Here is an 8,365-nt window from a genome sequence, read left to right on the forward strand (position 1 = left end):
GAACTGTTGGTGATCTACATCGCTCGTCTTTTATGTGTCCTGTGATTAGTCCGTTTGTGTTTGTGTGTGTGCCATTTCTATTGGTTACTGATTATGTAATTCGCGACTGGTTCATTAAAATCCCGTTGTTGTCTGGGCTGAGTTAGGCTACGTCCACACTACACCGGATAAATCCGTAACCGAAGCTTTTTGAGTCCTGACGAAGGGTCTCGGCCCGAAACATCGACAGTGCTTCCTCCTATAGATGCTGCCTGGCCTGCTGTGTCCCACCAGCATTTTGTGTGTTGTCCGAAGCTTTTTCTCTTCGTTTTTACCCTCCGTCCACACTAAAATGGCGTTTTCGTCCCCCGAAACCGGAGCTTTTCAGGAACGCTTTCCAGGGTGGGTACTTTTGAAAAAGCTGCTCGGGCAGATCAGTGTGGACGGGGTAACCGGAGACTTGTGAAAACGCTGTCAGACGGCAACACGCAGTCGACCGCCATGTAGGATTAACGTCGTCCTCATTGATTGACGCGTATTATGAGGTGTGAATTGGTTCTTGACTAACGACTTGACGCTGAGGCAGATGTAGACTAGGTTCATATGGACGTGCTTGTTGATAGGATTCTATGTCGAGAACAAAGCCTCTGAGAATTCTCGGGCTTGTCGTTGACTGGTTTGGCCTAGCATAGTGAGATTGGTCCAGTTGAACTGATGTGCTTCGCTCTCACAATGTATAGTTATAAGGGAAGCCGATTGTGACGGTTTACAACCAGTTGGTCTTTATGCACCCTTGTTGATAGCTTCCTATCAGCCTGTCCAATATAATGCTTGTCACAGTTGGTGCATGGAAATTTGTATATGGTGTTTGTTCTGTGTGTCCTAGGTAAGGTGTCTTTTGTTCCTGATAGACTTTGGCATAGTGTGGCTGTAGGTTTGTGTGCTACTGCGATGTCAAATGGTCGTAGAAATCTCATGGTCCATTTCCGATACGTTCTTGATGTAGGGTAGGGTGACCAGCTTGGTTGGACATTGTGCTTCTTCGCTGGTTGGACAAACAGCGCTGAACAAAATTCCTCGAGTATCCATCATTCTTGAAAACTTTGTAGAGATGTTCTTCTTCACTCTCCCGTAGTAATGCTGTGTCGTGGCCCGTTTGAACAATGGTGTGCACAAGCAAAACTGCGTTGGGACATTAGCCAAGAGGATAGAAGGTAGTGGGGGCCTTAGGGTCCTGGGTTCCAGTTTTACAAGTGATAAATGAACTTGAATCTTGAATCCAGCAAAAAGTCAATTTTGTAGCCAATTTTCCAAAGAGCCCTAGATTGTATGGACTTTCACATTTTGGTCCATTTTCCTTCTTGGAATCTTGTTGCAGGCCTTACTTAAAGTCCATGTAGACTACATCAAATATGCTGATTCATTGACACCTCTACGACATTCAATCAGATTAGTCCGATTGGATCTCTCCATAACAAAGCTGTGCTGACTCCCCTGACTTCTCCAAGTACAGATGAACCCAATTCATCAGAATTTTTCCAATAATTTTCTTATCATTTATGTTAGACTCACCAACCTGGCCCTTCTTGAAGATGGTCTTGTTAAAGGCTCTCCTGTTCTCTTCCTCTCAGATATGGACTGAGAAATCATAGACTTGTGACTGAAGTACTTCATTGCAGAACTTTAGGATTTTAGTAAGAAAATGTTAGGCCCTGAGGCCTGGTTATTCATCAGGAATGCCTGCAAGTCTGACCTGGATAGGTTTCTGTGGGATGGAGGTAATTCAAAGCATTTTTTCCCAGTGGGCTTTGCATGTCTGACTTCAATGTGTTCAATGCAATTGGATTGGGCCTCATTGTTGTACCATAGTTCAAAGTAAATTTATTATCAAAGTAGGTATTTCTTACCATATATTACCTTGAGATTCATTTTCTTGCAGGCATTTACAGGAAATAAAGAAATACAATAGTATTTATGAAAAACTATTCATAAATATTGAAAAACAGCCAATGTGCAAAAGAAGAAAAATTGTGCAAATAAAAAAATACAGAGAACTTGAGTTATAAAGAGTCCTTAAATTGAGTCTATGGATAGTAGAAATGGTTCAGAGTTATGGAGAGTGGACTTATCTGCATGTTTAGGAAGCTCGATGGCTGCTGGCTAATAACTTTTCCTGAAGCTGATGGTGTGGGACTTGAGGCTTCTGTACCTTCTGCCAGATGATAGCAGCAAGAAGAGGGTGTAGCTTGGATGAGAATGGATTATGCTTTCTTGTGGCACTATTCCATATAAAGATGCTGTGGAGGTCTTAGCCTGTGATGGACAGGGCTGTATCTACCACTTTCTGTAGTCTTTTTTCCATTCCTGGGCATTGCTGTTCCATACCAGGGTGTGATGCAACTAGTTAGGACACTCTCCACTGTGCATCTATAGAAGTTTGGTGACATGCCAAATCTACCCAAACTTCTAATAAACTAGAGCTGCTATTGTGCCTCCTTTGTGGTGGCACTCACATGCTGACTCCAGAAGAGATCCTCTGATATGATGAAGCTCCTGATGCTCTCCATTTCTGATTCCCTGATGAGGACTGATTCATGGACCTCTGGCTTCTTCCTCCTGTGGTCAATAATCAGTTCTTTGCTCTTAGATTAATTGAGAGGTTGTTGCGCCACCACTCTTCCAGATTTTCAAGTTCCGTCCTACATACAGATTCATCATCACCTTTGGTTCAAATGAAGGACTGAAAATTAACTCCTGCAGCACACTGTTCATCACTGGTTTCTCTTTCAGGAAACAACCTTCAACAACCACCCTCTGCTTCCTATTTCTCAGCTAATTTTGAATCCACCTGAAGATCTCTCCATGGATTCTATGGAAACTAACCTTCATAACCTGTTTGCTATCCATAACCTTATCGAAGGCAAAGTTTAAAGTCAAATAGACATCCATCATTCATCCTTTTGGTTACCCCTCAGAGTGTAAGTGTGAGAGAGTGAGGTAGGTGACAGCTTGACTTACGTGACTTTACATATTCACAAACATGGTCATTAACAATAAACACAGGTTCACATGATCACTCACAAGCATAGCTATTTACACAGACTATCAGACACACAAAAATGTTTATTTACAAGAGACTCACATTAACAAACAGGGATTCTCCCTCACACATGCACAGACAAATACATAAACCTTGAAATATTCTGCAAAGGCGGTCATACATTTAGATTAACACACAACCACAGAATCATAAATAGATTCTACATATTTACCTACTCACACAGATCCACTCATGCTTTAAATCAAAGGTTTCGAAGGTACATTTCATGTCAGAAAAATGTATACAATTTACATCCTTTAATTCTTTTTCTTTGCAAACATCCATAAAAACAGAGGAGTGCCCCAAAGAATGAACGACAGTTAAATGTTAGAACCCCAACCCCCCCAGCACCCCCTTCCACACATAAACAGCAGCATAGCAACAATCCCCCCTTCCCCACCAGCAAAAGAATCAGCACCCTCCACTGAGCAAAGCATCAGTAAAGACACAGATTTGCAGTACCCCAAAGACTATTCATTCACCAGGTATTTCAACCTATCACAGGCTCTCTTTCTCTCTCTCTCTCTAATAAGGGAAAAAGAGGTGTCTCCATTTCATATAATTAACTCTGAATTTACTGCGGTATGTGACTTCAATCACCATAATGGTGGCTCAACAGTTTCACCACTGATTGAGCAGCCGGTCTGACTGAGTGGCAGACAGGAAGTGAATGAACATCAGCAATAAGACAATCTGATTTTGTCCATTCTAGTCTTCCTTTGGCAAATGCATTGGTCCAAGTTGGTGTAGGGCTAGGCAAGCAAACATTTTTGAGAACGTGGCAAAATTGGCAATAATCTTTTTAAAAAATTCTCTCATTTGCCATGGTAATTTTGCACAGTGATTATCAATCCTTAATGAATTAGTAACAGTAACTACAAACTTAAAGGAAAAAGGGATGTCAGGCTGCTTATTTATATGTATTCATTGTTTGACTATTTTAAAAAGAATAACAAATGAAGCATTTTAAAAACCCTGTTCAACAATTATTCATATTAATATTCTAAAAAAAATTGAAAAGTAACAGATTTCAAAATGGTATTGTTATTGTATGTCATATATAAAATAAGAAATGTGAATCAGAAATTACATGCTTTGATGCCTATTCTTAAAAAATCAAGTTAAGGAAAATAAACACACTTTAGACCATAAGTTACAGGAGCAGAATTAGGCCATTTGGCCCATCGAGTCTGCTCCACCATTTCATCATGACTGATCCAATTTTTCTCTTAGCCCCAATCACCTGCCTTCTCCCCATAGTTCTTCATGCCCTGACCACCCAAGAAATTATCAATCTCTTCAACCTCTGTCTTAAATTTACATAAAGACCTGGCTTCTACAGCTGCCTGTGGCAAAGAATTCCACAGATTCACCACTCTCTAGCTACCTCATCTGCATTCTATAAGTATGCCCCTCTATTCTGAAGTTGTGTCCTCTGGCCTTAGACTCTCCCAGCATAGGAAACATTCTCTCCACATCCACTCTATCGAGGCTTTTCATCATTTGATAGGTTTCAATGAGGTCACCCCTCATTCTTCTGAATTCTAGTGAATACAGGCCAGAGCCATCAAACATTCTTCATATGACAAGCCATTCAATCCTGGAATTATTTTTGTGAATTTCCTTTGAACCCTCTCCAGTTTCAGCACATCACTGCTCACGTTACTCCAAGTGAGGCCTCATCAATGCTTTATAAAATCTCAATGCTACATATTTACTTTTATATTCTAGTCCTCTTAAAACAAATTCTAGTGTTACATTTGTCTTCCTCACCACAGACTCAAACTGCAAATTAACATTTAAGGGAATCCTCTTTTTTTTGTAATTTCTCTCCATTTAGAAAATAACCAACCCTTTCACTTCTGCTAACAAAGTGCAGACACTGACACTGTATTCCATCTACCATTTTGCTGCCTACTCTCCTAATCTAAGACCTTTGTAGCCTTTCTACTTCCTCAAAACTGCCTGCCCCTCCACCTATCTTCATATTATCTGCAAACTTTGAACAAAGCCATCAATTCCACCATCCAAATTATTGACATATAACATAAAAAGAATCGGTCCCACTACAGACCCCTGTCGAACATCACAGATTGGCAGCCAATCAGAAAATGTTCCCTTTATTCCAACTCTTTGCCACCCGCCCATCAGCCGCTGTTTTATCCATGCTAGAATAATTCCTGTGATACCATGGTCTTGTAGCTTGATAAGCAGCCTCATGTGTGGCACCTTGTCAGAGACTTCTGAAAATCCAAGTACACAACATGAACCTTTGTCTATCCTGCTTGTTATTTCTTCAAAGAATTCCAACAGATTAGTCATCAAGATTTTCCCTTGAGGATGATAAAGTATGTAAAAGCGTTAACACGGTCAGTTTAATATAGCAGACTGCTTTTTCAGCAAGAAACTTCGATGATCAACAGATGTGCTAATTTTGCTATTCAATGCTGAGCAATATTTCTTCTTGAAGTTAGCCAGCTAGTGTTTCAGGATGCTTGTCTCCTTATGCACTTAGACCCCCTCCAGTTCGCCTACCAGCCCCGACTAGGAGTTAAGGATGCCATCGTCTACCTGCTGAACCATGTCTACACCCACCTGGACAAGCCGGCGAGCACTGTGAGGGTCATGTTTTTTGACTTCTCCAGTGCGTTCAACACCACCTGCCCTGCTCTGCTGGGTGAGAAGCTGACAGTGATGCAGGCGGATGCTTCCCTGGTGTCATGAATTATTGATTACCTGACTGGCAGACCTCAGTACATGCACTTGCAACACTGTGTGTCAGACAGAGTTGTCAGCAGCACTGGGGCTCCACAGTGGACTGTCCTGTCTCCCTTTCTCTTCACCATCTACACCTTAGACTTCAACTACAACACAGAGTCTTGCCATCTTCAGAAGTTTTCTGATGACTCTGCCATAGTTGGATGCATCAGCAAGGGAGATGAGGCTGAGTACAGGGCGACAGTGGGAAACTTTGTCACATGGTGCGAGCAGAATCATCTGCAGCTTAATGTGAAAAAGACTGAAGCTGGTGGTGGACCTGAGGAGGGCTAAGGCACCGGTGACCCCTGTTTCCATCCAAAGGGTCAGTGTAGACATGGTGGAGGATTACAAACACCTGGGATACGAATTGACAATAAACTGGACTGGTCAAAGAACACTGAGGCTGTCTACAAGAAGAGTCAGAACCGTCTCTACTTCCTGAGGAGACTGAGGTCCTTTAACATCTGCCGGATGATGCTGAGGATGTTCTATGAGTCTGTGGTGGCCAGTGCTATCATGTTTGCTGTTGTGTGCTGGGGCAGCAGGCTGAGGGTAGCAGACACCAACAGAATCAACAAACTCATTTGTAAGTCCAGTGATGTTGTGGGGGTGGAACTGGACTCTCTGACGGTGGTGCCTGAAAAGAAGATGCTGTCCAAGTTGCATGCCATCTTGGACAATGACTCCCATCCACTCCATAATGCACAGGAGTACATTCAGCCAGAGACTCATTCCACCGAGATGCAACACTGAGCGTCATAGGAAGCCATTCCTGCCTGTGGCCATCAAACTTTACAACTCCTCCCTCGGAGTGTCAGACACCCTGAGCCAATAGGCTGGTCCTGGACTTATTTGTACCTGGTATAACTTACTTATTATTATGTAATTATTTATGGTTTTATATTGCTATATTTCTACACTATTCTTGGTTGGTGCGACTGTAGCGAAACCCAATTTCCCTCGGGAACAATAAAGTCAGTCTGTCTGTCAGTCATGCGCAGAGATACGACCGCTCTTGTCTGTTTTGCGTATGTGGTTATTATGCCTATTCTGTAATTTGTCTCTCAAGACTGTCATATACGTCTGGCTCCAGCCTGTCTTGTGCGGGGTATCTGAACGACTATATCCATTTTGTAAAGGGGAATTGTGAGTTAGTTGGTGGACAGAGCAGGAACAGTCCGGTCTCTGAGTGACTTTATCCGGATGCGACTTCCACATTTGGCGCAGCGAGCAGGTAATCAACACAGGGACTGTGACACAGAGGCGGCCGAACATCCTATCTACGGGGACCGATCGGGCCCGTAAAGACGAATTGTCTTTGTCGCTCCCTACGATACCGGTGTGAGTCTCTGCCTCTCGCCCGGACCTCAGCACAGGACCTTGACGGGACCCGGATCGAATCCGCCGAGATACTCGTATAAGGCAGGACAATTGTTTGAAAATTGGACAGCTGACAGGTGTCGGGTAATAGTTAAAATCAGGTAAGAGTTAAAGTCAAGTAAAGAAAAACCAGGAGAATTGATCAGTAGACACCGTGTCTGGTAAAAAAGAAAGGATAAAATTGGACAGGTGGCACGGGTCGGGTAAAATTTGAACCAGGAAAATTGAACAGTAGACACCGTGTGCAGGTATCGGGTAAAAATTAGTCAGGTAAAAATCAAGGACTAGTAATGAAGCCAGGATAATTGAGCAGTAGACACTGTGCCAGTAAAAAGACAAAAACATGGGACCAGATCGGTTGTGTGATAAAAATAGTACAGGAACTTCACTAGGCAAAAAGTATAAGATGTTTCATGATAGAGATTTACGTGTTTTAAGTGATATGTTACGTAATAAATTGGGGGACGAAGTGCGGACATGGGGGGTGGGGGGGCTTGGGACGTGGCAAGCTGTGGCCAGATAAAGATCAGTCGTAATAAATGCAAAACCTTGATCAAAAAATAAAGCCAAAGGCCAAAAGCGACAAATGCAGGGACAAATAGGGAATCCTAAACGGGATCCCGGAAACATGTCTGGCTTACCGACCCTGTTTGATGAAAGTGATCGCGATAAAGACTGGCTAGTAATAAGTCCCGGGGACCGAATCTCTGACGCCGTGAGAGGAAGGGTGAAACAAGGGGAGGACAGAACCCCTAAATCCGACTATCCCGCGAGGTGATACTGAAGAACGGATAAGCCGAACCCCAGAGACAGAGACCTACCGGAATGATGGCAAATCCCGGGGGTGGGGGGGGGGAGCACTAGCCGGCGGTTATCCCAGGCTATGCCCCATGGAATCCACAAGAGATGATCATGATAATAAATCAGGCCCCTGACAGAAAGGAGAAACCGGCGCTTTTTGCACTATCTGTGCGCAGCACAATTCACATGTATAACGCCGCTCCCCCACCTCCCCGAACCTTTTTGGACTTTGTTGCATGATATTATCTGCGGACGAGGGACGGAAATGGAAGGCAGAACTGGAATACCGGACCTACCGGTATTGAGAGAAGAGGCACTAAACGAGGAACAGCAGACCAGATATTT

At 43.2% G+C, this 8,365-nt stretch overlaps 1 long non-coding RNA gene across 1 annotated transcript; it reads left to right on the forward strand.

The window, feature by feature from the left end:
• Positions 1–31: 31 nt before the first annotated feature.
• Positions 32–6,941, forward strand: LOC132403937 (uncharacterized). Its single transcript, XR_009515398.1, has 3 exons — positions 32–381; positions 2,770–2,976; positions 5,595–6,941. It is a non-coding gene; the product is annotated as an uncharacterized LOC132403937 (long non-coding RNA).
• Positions 6,942–8,365: the final 1,424 nt, after the last annotated feature.

The sequence above is a fragment of the Hypanus sabinus genome, chromosome 13 (genome assembly GCF_030144855.1).
Source record: "Hypanus sabinus isolate sHypSab1 chromosome 13, sHypSab1.hap1, whole genome shotgun sequence".
Lineage (NCBI taxonomy): Eukaryota > Metazoa > Chordata > Chondrichthyes > Myliobatiformes > Dasyatidae > Hypanus > Hypanus sabinus.